Source organism: Mus musculus, chromosome Y (genome assembly GCF_000001635.26).
Source record: "Mus musculus strain C57BL/6J chromosome Y, GRCm38.p6 C57BL/6J".
Classification (NCBI taxonomy): Eukaryota; Metazoa; Chordata; class Mammalia; order Rodentia; family Muridae; genus Mus; species Mus musculus.
In genome coordinates, this window is record NC_000087.7 from 10930325 (window position 1) to 10943559 (window position 13235).

The following is a 13235-nucleotide window of genomic DNA, read 5'->3' on the forward strand; positions in this document are numbered from 1 at the left end:
GTTCACAGCCTGACTTGCAACTTTCATCTTCCTTTGATGTTCTTTCCACCATAGTCCATCTCTTTCAACAAGTAGAGTGTTCACAACAACAAAAGCAAGTGTTCACTAAAAGCATGTCATGTCACACTTATTAATTTTTAGAACAAAACAAATTTTATTGACAAAGATACTGAGGTTGTCAAAGATCCATAGGTACCCAACACAGAAAAACAAACATTTTTTTTCAATCCTATAAGTTTACATTTCTGTACTTTGTGATTTTTTCAATTTAAGTGATATTTGACACCAGAGTATAGACATAGATATGTAGGTCACCATGAAATTTGATAAAGTACACATTAGAATTGGCTAGAACTTTGTAAACAACCTTTCTGAACTTCCTGGATCCATCATCTCTGGTGTACTGCACCCAGGTACCTATTAAGAAGTCACTGTCATCACCTGATCTCGCCTCAGCCAGAGGGGTCTCTGGAATGATGTGGAGGTTACCTTCCTTGTAGTCATCCAGGAGCTGATAGACGTAGAGTACCAGATCCTTCTAGTAGAAAATGTAAAACCAGTCTTTTAAGAATGGCACCTGGGCTAGCACCATCCCACTCCAGTTGTCCTCAGAGCCATCTTTCCCCTCAAATTTGTGTTGTACCTCTCTGCCAACCAGGGCACTGGCGAGGTGGACATCCCTCACCTGAGGAAAAAACTATTTTGTGAGGCAAGACCTTAAGATTTAAAATCCTCTCATCTCTGTGGAGCTCCTGTCCGTAGACACTGTGAATTCCGTCATACTTCACCAAATAAAGTGAAGGGTTTGTTGACAGTTGACCTAGAATGATGGCCTTCCAATGGGTGGCAGGCTCATTACCTTCCTTCCAACTGTGAGAAATTCTGCAGCCAACCTTATTCCCCAGAGCCTGGGAAGAAGGCTTCCTCCTACTCTTCTTCTGGAGTGATGTCATGCTCAGACTCTTCAGAGGTATTGTCTTCTACCTGGCTGTAGACCTGTTGTGGTAGATCACACTGTCTTGTGTCTTTCATTCTCTTCAAATATCATACTTGCCCATTGCCTGGGACTGAAGATCTTGCCCGCTAAACCAGACACAATGCTGTTGCCTCTGTCATATATATGAGTTCCTGATGGGCAATGGTTATGGGCTGGGAGTGAATGCTGGACCAAGACTCTTTGCTAAGAGAACTTCTGAGCAGGTGAAGAATACTATGCTAAACAGTTTTGAGCTTCTAAAATTAATTTTATAAAAACAAGAAGTTAATAAGTCAGCCATGGTGGTACACACATTAAATCCCAGAACTCAGAAGGCAAGGACAGGCAGATTTCTAAATTAGAGACCAGCCTGGTCTACAAAGTGAGTTCCAGGGCAGCCAGTGCTATAGAGAGGAACCCTGTCTCAACAACAACAACAACAACAACGACAACAAGTACAAGAAAACAAACGAAAATCATCGCTGAGGAGGACCCTCTCCTTGAATTTCTATGTAAATTTAGGTGGTGCTATGATTATTACTCCCCAATGATCAAGAAAAAAAAAAAAGGCCAGAGGGGTAACCACGACTCTCTTGTACGTGCAAGCTCTGAGCTAAGTGCCTGCATTCACAAATATCTGCCCAGGGACACAGCACACCACTGTCGTACTTTATTGTTTCTCCTGACCCAGCTTCATGATTATTTGATGAAGCCATTGCATCTCTGAACTTAAGAAGAACTCAACAAGTCGAGGCAATATCAGCCATTAAGAACTAATATCTTCTAGCGTGCACATGGACAAAGAGGAGCTTTGGCATTTTCGTGGAATTGTAAACTAGATATTGTTAGCAAGGATAATAAATTCAGGAGATAAACTAACCTAGACCATCCATCTCCCTAGCTAATAAACATGGGGAAAGTAGAATGTACAGTAACTCACTGTAGGAGAGAAATTTTTTAGCTTTCTGTAGCTATCAGGGTCCCAATTACTTCATAAATGTACTTACCCAAAGAAAAATATCCTAGTCGTCAAGATTCTGTCTCCTGATACAGATGAGGCACGAAAACCCTGTGGGAAAAAATGACCTGGCTTTGACACACCACTGTGAAGATAGTGAACTCACCTTCAGTGGATTCTAGCGCCTCCAAGTGGAATAGATGGGAAACCTCCAGGCAGTGCTCTGTGACATCACACTAGTTCAATGTACATCATAGAAACCCTCTCAGGCTGGTTCCTTCCCTAGTTACACTCAGAAACGTTCAGCATCTCGACTTTACCTTTTCATATGGCCTGCTAGAAATAAAAAATGAAATCCCAACTGAAAGGCCTGATGATCTGAGTAATATTCTGCCAAAGAAGTTCACCCTTGCATTGTTTTTATTGTTTGGTTGTTGGATTTTTATTTATTTGTTTGGTGTGTGTTTTGTTTTGTTTCATTTTTGTTTTTATTTTCGTTCTGAGAAAGTCTTCTGTTTCTGACTTGACATCATCCATGGTGGTTATTTTTCATGTTCCAACCTTTCCCTTGGTTATCTTTAAGCTGTGCTTCTTATCATAAATATTGCCAGACTCTTTGAGGCAGCACACTGGATAGAACACCAATTTTCACTTTATGAAAACCCACACTTAGAGGAGGACTATTTTTATGCAAACAAAGCTGGAATTTGACAGGGTTAAATGACATGTATTGAAACCAATGGCAATCATGAATTATGAATTCTTTGGAAAGTAAGAGGAAAACATAGATCTTGGGCATGCTTACATAGTTGTGATGAAGTTAAAACCAACCTGATATCTCCCAGTCATATTTTAATGGTTTTTATAATTTACCAACACTTCTGATTATAAGGAATTTCATAGATAAAATGCAGTAAAACATCATGAAATAGATGAGGAAATTTTACTTTTGAAATGTGTGTAGACAGAATACTGGACACAGGTACATATAAAATTTTCTTACAAATTAGAGGACACTTTAATTGTTTATGGCACATAGATCTTCAGTTCTTCAAAAAAAATCCTTTTCAGTACCTTCCATGGTCCCCACCACACCCTGTACATCCTCTGCATAGGATATGACACTATCCATGGAAAGCTAGATCCTTCAAAAACAGTCATCAAAAAAAAATACATTCTTTAAGGTGTGGCCACAGGCCAATGTGATGGAGGAAGTTCTTTATCTGAGATTCTATCTTCCCATGTTGATTTAAGTTCACACACACACAAAAAAAAAAATCTAAGAAGGACCACTACATATCCATATCATCAATATTGATTGCCTCACTGTATGAAACATACATGCTATGGAGTGATTTTAGATGTCAACTACTGGATGAATGTCTTAAAAATGAGAGAGAGAGAGTTAGAGAGAGAGAGAGAGAGAGAGAGAAAGAGAGAGAGGGGGGAGAGAGAGATTAATATATTTCTCATCTATGTGTATTAGTGCAGGGCTTTGTTTTTAAAAAATGGATGGAACGGTAAAATACAATATATTAGGATAGACAAGTAAAACTCAAAATGACATTTGTGAAAATATAAATTTAATGAGGGACATTAAAAAATAGGAGGTATTTTGGAAGAGTAAGGGCAGCAGCAGGGGGGAGATCTGATAGCAATGGAAGATAGTGTGGAGGATGAAGATGGTAAAAGGACACTATAAACCTGTGCAAAGGGTCAAAGAAAAGGCCTGCGACTTGTACACTTAAAAAAACACTGGTATAAAGTAACAGAGTCCAAATAATATTTTGATTAATTTGGGGATTTTAGCTTCAAGACACTATAAAATGTATTTGTATTTTTCTACTCACGTGTGGTTCTTGCTATTTTGAGATTGATATGGGTGACAGGATCTGGTAATGTGCTTCAATGTTTGTGTATCATTTATCATCAAATGCACATGTCACTCAGTGAGCTGCAAGGCTATCACAGGGAAGGAGGTATCTAAAGATCTTAAGTGTACATGATGTAGGGAGAATAATGCCCCCACACTACTATAGATGTTGAAATAATCACATGTGTTTCCCCAAAATAATTTTCTGAAAATTAATCCCTAGCTGTGAATATATTTGGAAGAAATTGAATGGGTCAGGAGGGATATGACCTATATAAAAAATAATTTAATAATGCTGTTATAGAAAAGGTGTAATTATGAAAGGGAATTTGGTTCCCTCTTTTCTCTTTCTAGCACATTGGATCCCACTGTGATGACATCATCTCACAAGAATTCATTCGTTTGCTGATGGTGTGTTCATCATTGAATATATAGACTCCTGAAATAAGTCATACAAAATATGCTTCATTATATATTAGACAATTAGTGTCATTCTGTTTGGCAATACAACATGCATGATTATGCCTCAGAATCATGAGCAACTGGGCCATATGCGAAATATAATTAGTATATTTCTGCTGACTGAAGATCAGATGGGTTGAGTGTTATCATGTGTGCTGTTCATGAGAGGAAGTAACATAGATGGTGAGTATAGATCAGAGAGGAACATCCAAGGAGGACACTATGTAAGGAATCCTAGGAAGAGCACCATCACTGCTTTTAGCTAGTAGACATATTTTTAGAATCCCCACTTTCTAGGGTGGAAAAGAAAACTGTATTACTTAATTTACTAAGTATGGTCATTTGATACATCAGTGATCATCACCAAGGTGAACAGGTGTTGACAGAAGATTGGGGACTCAGAAGAAGCCTTTCCTGGGAAAACCCATTGCCTTCAAAGTACGGAGACTTCTGACCAGCAACACTGGATGAACAGTCTACATTGGCAGCTGTAGCCCCATTATGTCCAAATTAGTGCTTTTCAAACCATGGAATGAGACTCATCTGAGTGTTCAAACAACTCTTTCACAAGTGTCACATATCATATATCTTGTTTATAAGATATATACTTTACAATTCATGACTATAGCAAAATTATATTTATGAAGTTGCAATGAAATAACATTATTGTTGTAGAGCTGTATATTAAATTTCACAACATTTTGAAGATTGAGAACCACTAGTCCTGACTTCTCTAAAGCATGCCTGTCACTATGGGCTGGAGGAATAATCCCCTTTATTCCTTCAGGCAAACACAGAAAAATCAAAACACTACCCAATAGTTATGAAAGTTAAACATCTGTTGTACCACAGTCTATAAGCAGGGCATGCTGGCATCTTAGACAAATGAGATAAAAATGAAAATCACTCTGACCAAATGAGAAGCAGAGGAGAATAACCAGTACCCTAGTGGTGACATAAGTGGGTATTAGCCCAGACACTTAGAATATCCAAAATACAAGTTACAATCTTCAAAACATATGAAACTTAAGGAGATTGAAGACCAAAATGCTGACACTGTGCCCCTTCTTAAAATTGGGAACAAAATACCCATGGAAAGAGTTACAGAGACTACCTTTGGAGCTGAGACAAAAGGATGGACCGTCTAGAGACTGCCATTCCTAGGGATCCATCCCATAATCAGCCTCCAATCACTGACACCATTGCATACACTGCAAGATTTTGCTGGAAGGACCCAGATTTAGCTGTCTCTTGTGAGGCTATGCCATGGCCTAGCAAACACAGAAGTGGATGCTCACAGTCAGCTATTGGATGAATCACAGGGACAGAAATGGAGGAGGTAGAGAAGGTACACAAGAAACTTAAGGGGTCTGCAATCCCATAAGTGGAACAACAATATAACTAAACTGGAACTAAAGAAACCCCTCAGAGCTCATTTTTCTAGCAGCATATCAGAGCTCATGTTTCTAGCTGCAGTTGTCTCATAAGATGGACTATTTGGTCATCATTGGAAAGAGAGGCCCATCAGTCTTGCAAACTTTATATGCCTTAGTTCAGGGGTATGCCAGGGACAAGATGTGGTTGGGGGGGGTTGTTGAGGTGGGTATGCGGGAAATTGTGGGATAGTATTGGAAATGTAAATGAAAAAATACCTAATTAAAAAAAATGAGGAAACCATTGTCAGAACCACCAGCAAGAATTTTAAGTAACTGCCCTAAAGTCTGGATTTAGACTTCCATTAGAATCTTCCAAAACAAAAGAAAATGCAGAATCTTGCTGAAGAAATTGGAGAAACAAGAGAAAAGCAAAGGAGAATTCATCACATAAAAACAGACAGAAGAAGTAGGAGTTAAAGACATATTTGGGCAAGATGAATAGTGAAGTAGAGATTAGAGCAAGCAGAAAAGAATGAGGAGATAGCTCACTGCTTAGGCCCACTGATTGCTTTTGCACAGGACCAGGGTTCAATTTCTAACACCCACATGGTTGTTCACAACCACCTGCAATTCTAGTTCTAGACGATCTGATGACCTCTTTGGTAAACACACACACACACACAGACACATCACACACATATACTCACCCACAGAGAAAAAAAAATCTTTTAGAAAACAATTATACAAACAAAAAGGAGTCAAGTATAGTTTTATTCCCCTTTTACACCAGCACTCAGAAGCCGGCTAAACTCTGTAAGTTGAATGCCTGCCTAACTGATAGGTGTGTTTTCAGAATTGTATTATTCTTTTCTTTTGGGGGGGGATTTTAGGACTATTTCAGTGTTTGTTTAAAGATTCTAGATTTTTTTTTCTGATTTATTTTTTCTAATGTTTTAGGCTTTTTTTCGGGCTTTTTAGTATTTTTCAGGTTTCAGGTTTGGTTTTTTTTTGGGGGGTGAAGGAGGGTAAAGATCTTTGGGTTATTTAGAGTTTTAGGGTTTTAATGGTTTTAAATTTGAGAGGTTGTTTTGTCCTTACAGGTTTTTTTTTTTTTTTTTTTTTTTTGGGTAGGGTTGAGGTTATTTATTTACTTATTCTGTTGAATTTATTGTAGTCTGTTATTTTGATAAGTATTTCTGAGGTTTTTAGAGATCTAAAGTCAAAATATTCAGTGTATTTTTTATGATAATTTCCAAGTAAGTTAGTATACTGAGACTAGGCTGGTAAGCCCAATGCCCACACTACAAAGAGGTTCTAGCTTTTGGTCTGTAAATGACTACAGTGTTTTTTGTCATACTATGAAAGGTTTAAAAATTGCCTTCATTTGGAGTATTTATTTAATTTTTATCTGTAGTCCCTATCTCTTTCCTGAACTGACTCATAATGGCAGCACCCTCCACGTTGTTCGCAGGCAGGGAATGATCTCCTGTTCATTTCAAATTGAATACCCCCCAAACAATTAACCAACCAAATTAAAAAAAATGGTTAATATGGTAATTGCCTCAGATCTTACTTGGAAACCATTTGATGACTAGTTTATAAATAGTTTGGTGATAATCTTCCACAGAAGTATTTTGCCAGGCTTGTTAGGAAAGTTGTTTCCATACACTGTTTTTTTTTTTTTTTTTACTAAATAGGGACTAAGTTTAGGATTGTAAAAACTAATTTGCTAGGTTGAGTTGGTTTTCTAAAATTAACGACAGATTCCAGATGACAACAGTAAGTAATCTTTGTCTATCTTTCAACTATACCTGAGGCTGACATATTGTAAAAACTGGTAATCCTCTCTTCATCTCTCAGCAAATGTCTGCCTCTTGGAAATTTATGATCTCGTCTCCATTAAAATTCTTAGTGGTTTTCATTGGTATAGTATGTAACCATACCTCTCTGATTTACAATTCAGTAGGACTAGAAAAGAACCAAGTATAGTTAGATAATGAGACTTAATTTAGTTTCATGTGTCAAACACAAGCCTGGTTTCTCCATTCCTAATTAATATATAGGTATACGCGGTTAGTTATAAAATTATTTATTATACCAACCATTGTTTCTTCTTGTTCTTTATTGAATTTCTGTACACCCACATACAACATCTGAAACATATTTTTATACTGCTCATATAATTTGTTGTTGATCATTTCCCTGTAAAGTAAAGTAATGAAAGCAGTCAAATTTATACAAATAGGAAAAGAACGCTCAAAAAAATTAAATTGTTCTTTTCATACTATAAAAAGAAAAATAGCAGTAAAAAATCATCAAATGGGAAGTAATTACAGATTTTTTTCCCTAAGAGATTATCAGAGAAGTTTTATTTCATGTTTTAGATTTTCAAAATTAAAGTTTACAGATAGATAGATAAATAGATTGATAGATAGATAGATAGATAGATAGATAGATAGATAGATAGATAGATAGATAGATAGATAGATAGATAGATAGATAGATAGATAGATAGATAGAAAATAGATAGATAGATAGATAGATAGATAGATAGATAGATAGATAGATAGATAGATAGAAAGACAGATGATCTTTTTTAGAAAATTAATTGTATTTCTTTTTTTTTTCCATTTTTATTAGGTATTTCGCTCATTTACATTTGCAATGCTATACCAAAAGTCCCCCATAGCCACCCACCCCCTCTCCCCTACCCACCCACTCCCCTTTTATGGCCCTGGCGTTCCCCTGTACTGGGGCATATAAAGTTTGCGTGTCCAATGGGCCTCTCTTTCCAGTGATAGCCGACTAGGCCATCTTTTGATGCATATGCAGCTGGAGTCAAGTGCTCCGGGGTACTGGTTAGTTCATAATGTTGTTCCACCTATAGGGTTGCAGATCCCTTTAGCTTCTTTGGTACTTTCTCTAGCTCCTTCATTGGGGGCCATGTGATCCATCCAATAGCCGACTGTGAGCATCCACTTCTATGTTTGCTAGGCCCAGGCATACTCTGACAAGAGACAGCTATATCAGGGTCCTTTCAGCATAATCTTGCTAGTGTATGCAATGGTGTCAGCATTTGGAAGCTGATTATGGGATGGATCCCCGGATATGGTAGTGTCTACATGGTCCATCCTTTTATCTCAACTCCAAACTTTGTCTCTGTAACTCCTTCCAAGGGTGTTTTGCTCCCACTTCTAAGGAGGGGCATAGTATTCACACTTCAGTCTTCATTTTTCTTGAGGTTCATGTGTTTAGGAAATTGTATCTTATATCTTGGGTATCTTAGGTTTTGGGCTAATATCCACTTATCAGTGAGTACATATTGTGTGAGTTCCTTTGTGAATGTGTTACCTCACTCAGGATGATGCCCTCCAGGTCCATCCATTTAGCCAGGAATTTCATAAATTCATTCTTTTTAATAGCTGAGTAGTACTCCATTGTGTAGATGTACCACATCTTCTGTATCCATTCCTCTGTTGAGGGGCATCTGGGTTCCTTCCAGCTTCTGGCTATTATAAATAAGGCTGCTATGAACATAGTGGAGCATGTGTCCTTCTTACCAGTTGGGGCATCTTCTGGATATATGCCCAGGAGAGGTATTGCTGGATCCTCCGGTAGTACTATATCCAGTTTTCTGAGGAACCGCCAGACTGATCTCCAGAGTGGTTGTACAAGCCTGCAATCCCACCAACAATGGAGGAGTGTTCCTCTTTCTCCACATCCACGCCAGCATCTGCTGTCACCTGAATTTTTGATCTTAGCCATTCTGACTGGTGTGAGGTGGAATCTCAGGGTTGTTTTGATTTGCATTTCCCTGATGATTAAGGATGTTGAGCATTTTTTCAGGTGCTTCTCTGCCATTCGGTATTCCTCAGGTGAGAATTCTTTGTTCAGTTCTGAGCCCCATTTTTTAATGGGGTTATTTGATTTTCTGAAGTCCACCTTCTTGAGTTCTTTATATATGTTGGATATTAGTCCCCTATCTGATTTAGGATAGGTAAAGATCCTTTCCCAATCTGTTGGTGGTCTTTTTGTCCTATTGACGGTGTCTTTTGCCTTGCAGAAACTTTGGAGTTTCATTAGGTCCCATTTGTCAATTCTCGATCTTACAGAGCAAGCCATTGCTGTTCTGTTCAGGAATCTTTCCCCTGTACCCATATCTTCAAGGCTTTTCCCCACTTTCTCCTCTATAAGTTTCAGTGTCTCTGGTTTTATGTGAAGTTCCTTGATCCACTTAGATTTGACCTTAGTACAAGGAGATAAGTATGGATCGATTCGCATTCTTCTACATGATAACAACCAGTTGTGCCAGCACCAATTGTTGAAAATGCTGTCTTTCTTCCACTGGATGGTTTTAGCTCCCTTGTCGAAGATCAAGTGACCATAGGTGTGTGGGTTCATTTCTGGGTCTTCAATTCTATTCCATTGGTCTACTTGTCTGTCTCTATACCAGTACCATGCAGTTTTTATCACAATTGCCCTGTAGTAAAGCTTTAGGTCAGGCATGGTGATTCCACCAGAGGTTCTTTTATCCTTGAGAAGAGTTTTTGTTATCCTAGGTTTTTTGTTATTCCAGATGAATTTGCAAATTGCTCCTTCTTAATTGTATTTCAAAGTAGGGTTTTATTCTGTTCTGCCAAATAGAAGGTCTAATTTTTTTTCCTATATTGACTCAGTTAAGACTTAGTGTAAAACACAATTCAATTAAAATATACAAATTGCCTGTATATGTAACTGACTCTTTTCCATACTGTTAAACATAATAACCCATAAAGTACATTTCTAAATCTTTGTGGAAAACTTTTGAATTTCCACAACAAATGTAAATCAAAATTTAAAATATTATTAACATTTACTTAAAGTAGAAAATTCCTTTCTGTTATTCGCACCAAGCAAGTGAAAGATCTGTGTGACAAGAACTTCAAGTCTCTGAAGAAAGAATTTGAAAATCTCAGAAGATGGAAAGACCTCCCATGCTCATAGATTGGCATGATTAATTCAGTAAAAATGGTCATCTATACATTCAGTGAAATCTCATTCAAAATTCAAACTCAATTATTCATAAAGATAGAAAGAACAATTTACAAAATCATCTGGAATAAAAAAAAATCCAGGATACGGAAAAACTATTCTCAACAATAAAAGAACTTCAGGGGGAATCATCCTCGACCTCAAGCTGTAAAATAGAGCAATAGAGATAAAAACATATGCTAATGATACAAAGACAATGACTTCATTGAATACACAGGCAAATGGAAGGATATAAAATATATCATCCTGTGTGAGGTAACCCAATCCCAAAATTACAAACATGGCACACACTCACTGATGAAGGGATATTATTCTAAAAATTCAGAATATCCAAAATGTAATTAACAGACCACATGAAGGTCAAGCAGAAAGAAGATGAGAGTATGGGTGTTTCAATCCCTCTTAGAATGGGAACACAATACTCCTTGGAAAATATATGGAGACAAAGTCCAGAGCAGAGACTGAAGAAATAACTATCCATTGTCTGCCCAACCTGTGGATCCATCCCATATACAGACACCAAACCCAGTCACTGTTGTGGATACCAACACGTGCTTGCTGACAGGAGCCAAATATGTCTATCTCCTGAGAAGCTCAGCCATTTCTTGGCAAGAAAAGAGGCTGATTCTCAAAGACTACTATCAGACTGATCATGGCGTCCCCAGTAGATGAGTTACAGGAAGAACTGAAGGAGCTGAATGGGTTTGCAACCTTATAGGAAGAACAACAATATGAACCAACCAGACTCTCCAGAGCACCCAGGGACTAAGCACCAACCTATGGTTCCAGCTGCATATATAGCAGAGTATGACCTTGTCAGACATCAGTGGGAGGAGAGGTTCTTGGTCCTGTGAAGGCTTGATTCCCCATTGTAAGCGTGTACCAGGGTGGGGAGTGTAAAATGGGTGGATGGAGGAAGACCCTCGTAGAAACACAGAGAGGGTAAATGGAATAGGGATTATCTGGGGTGAAACAAAGAAAGGACTAATATTTGAAATGTAAAGAAAGATAATATCTAGTAAAAAAAATAAATTAATTAATTTAAAAAAATAAATAAATAAAATAAAAATAGTTACAAAACACTACATATAAAAAGAAAAATTCACTATGATGTCATACAGTATATTAACTAATATTTCCTAATATAGAAATTATGCTAATACTATATAGTTTTAAAAAATTATATATCCAAAAATGTACCTTCAAATTTTCCCAGAAGATTTTGTACTGGAAATCTATAAAAAAATTAAAGTTTTAAAAAGTAAGAATGCAGATGTTAGAGTTTGATGGCTCAGCGTTTGACCTACAGACATGACAATGAGAGTTTGACCCACACCACTATACCCTCCAAGAAAACCATTAAAATTAAAGATTAATCATTCAGAATTATTGTTTGGAATATACATCATATGCAAAATATTAATATAGATTACTTGCTATAAAATCAATTATACTTTCATTGAAATACTTACACTAAGAAGGAAATAATAAGTTTGAACATATTATAGTGTATATCCAATTACTTCTTCAGAATTTGCATTCTAATTATCATTAGTTACTGGAGATTCTGTTCTTGGTTGGTAATACAACAAGATATATAATTTTTTTTTTGCAAATATTAATGAAATACTTTTTGCCTGACTGGACTTATATTTTAATGCTACACAAAGAAGCTCTGCATTCAATCTTCAACAATGAAAAAAATAAATAAATAAAAAATAAAATTTATATATAAAAAATATAGAAGACATGTTTCCTTAGGCCCCAGTAAATTTGTAAGCCTGAGTACATCATTTTCAAGGCCAGTCCACACTGCACATGTGCTTTGAGATAATACTGAAATATAGAGTTAGAGCTTACCTTCCTATACCAAAACAACACATACATAAACACAGCCTTCCCTGAATTATGTCTGAAGTACCAGCTCTTCTGAGGTTGAGAGGAGCCTCTGGATTTGGAAGCACTTTGGTGCCTATATATACAAATTTTGGAAATCTGGTCTTTCAAAACCAGGTAAAGGAAAATGAAGACTGGTCTTCAGTTTGTTTTTAATGAATTCCTGGTGGGCAGCAGCAGTACAGAAAAGGATCTAGTCTGTTTCCACCACTAACTGACCCCCAGTTTACTCACAACTCACATCCCCAGGCCCCAAGAATACTTTTAGGGTCTCCAATTCCCTAGCCTTCCTGGTTTCTGCTAGGTGATAATTTGTTCAATCTCCTGCCCATAGCGAAAAATTTTTCTGTTTTTCTAGGGTAAAGTTGATTGTGAATCCAGAAGCATTAACCACAGGAGTCCAATGAGGGTCACCTGCTCTCCTTTCTCCTTTAGTAACACCTCCATCCCTCCACCATCATCCCACTGGGACCCCCAGCTGAACCAGGATTAAACATCTTTCAACAGTTCACTGAATCCCTCCACAGAGACTTCTCCCTACCATGCTTCCTCAAGAACTTTACTTCCTCAGGAACTCAGCTTCCTGGCCATCACAAAGCATACTGAGTAACAGGTTTTGGACAGCAGCAAAACAATCTTAGCCAAGCCCATTGCTGATTTGCC

The 13235-nt window shown here is 37.4% G+C and overlaps 1 pseudogene; it reads right to left on the reverse strand.

Annotated features, from left to right (window-relative positions):
• Positions 1 to 268: 268 nt before the first annotated feature.
• Gm20776 lies at positions 269 to 953 on the reverse strand (annotated as a pseudogene).
• Between the last annotated feature and the right edge of the window lie 12282 nt (positions 954 to 13235).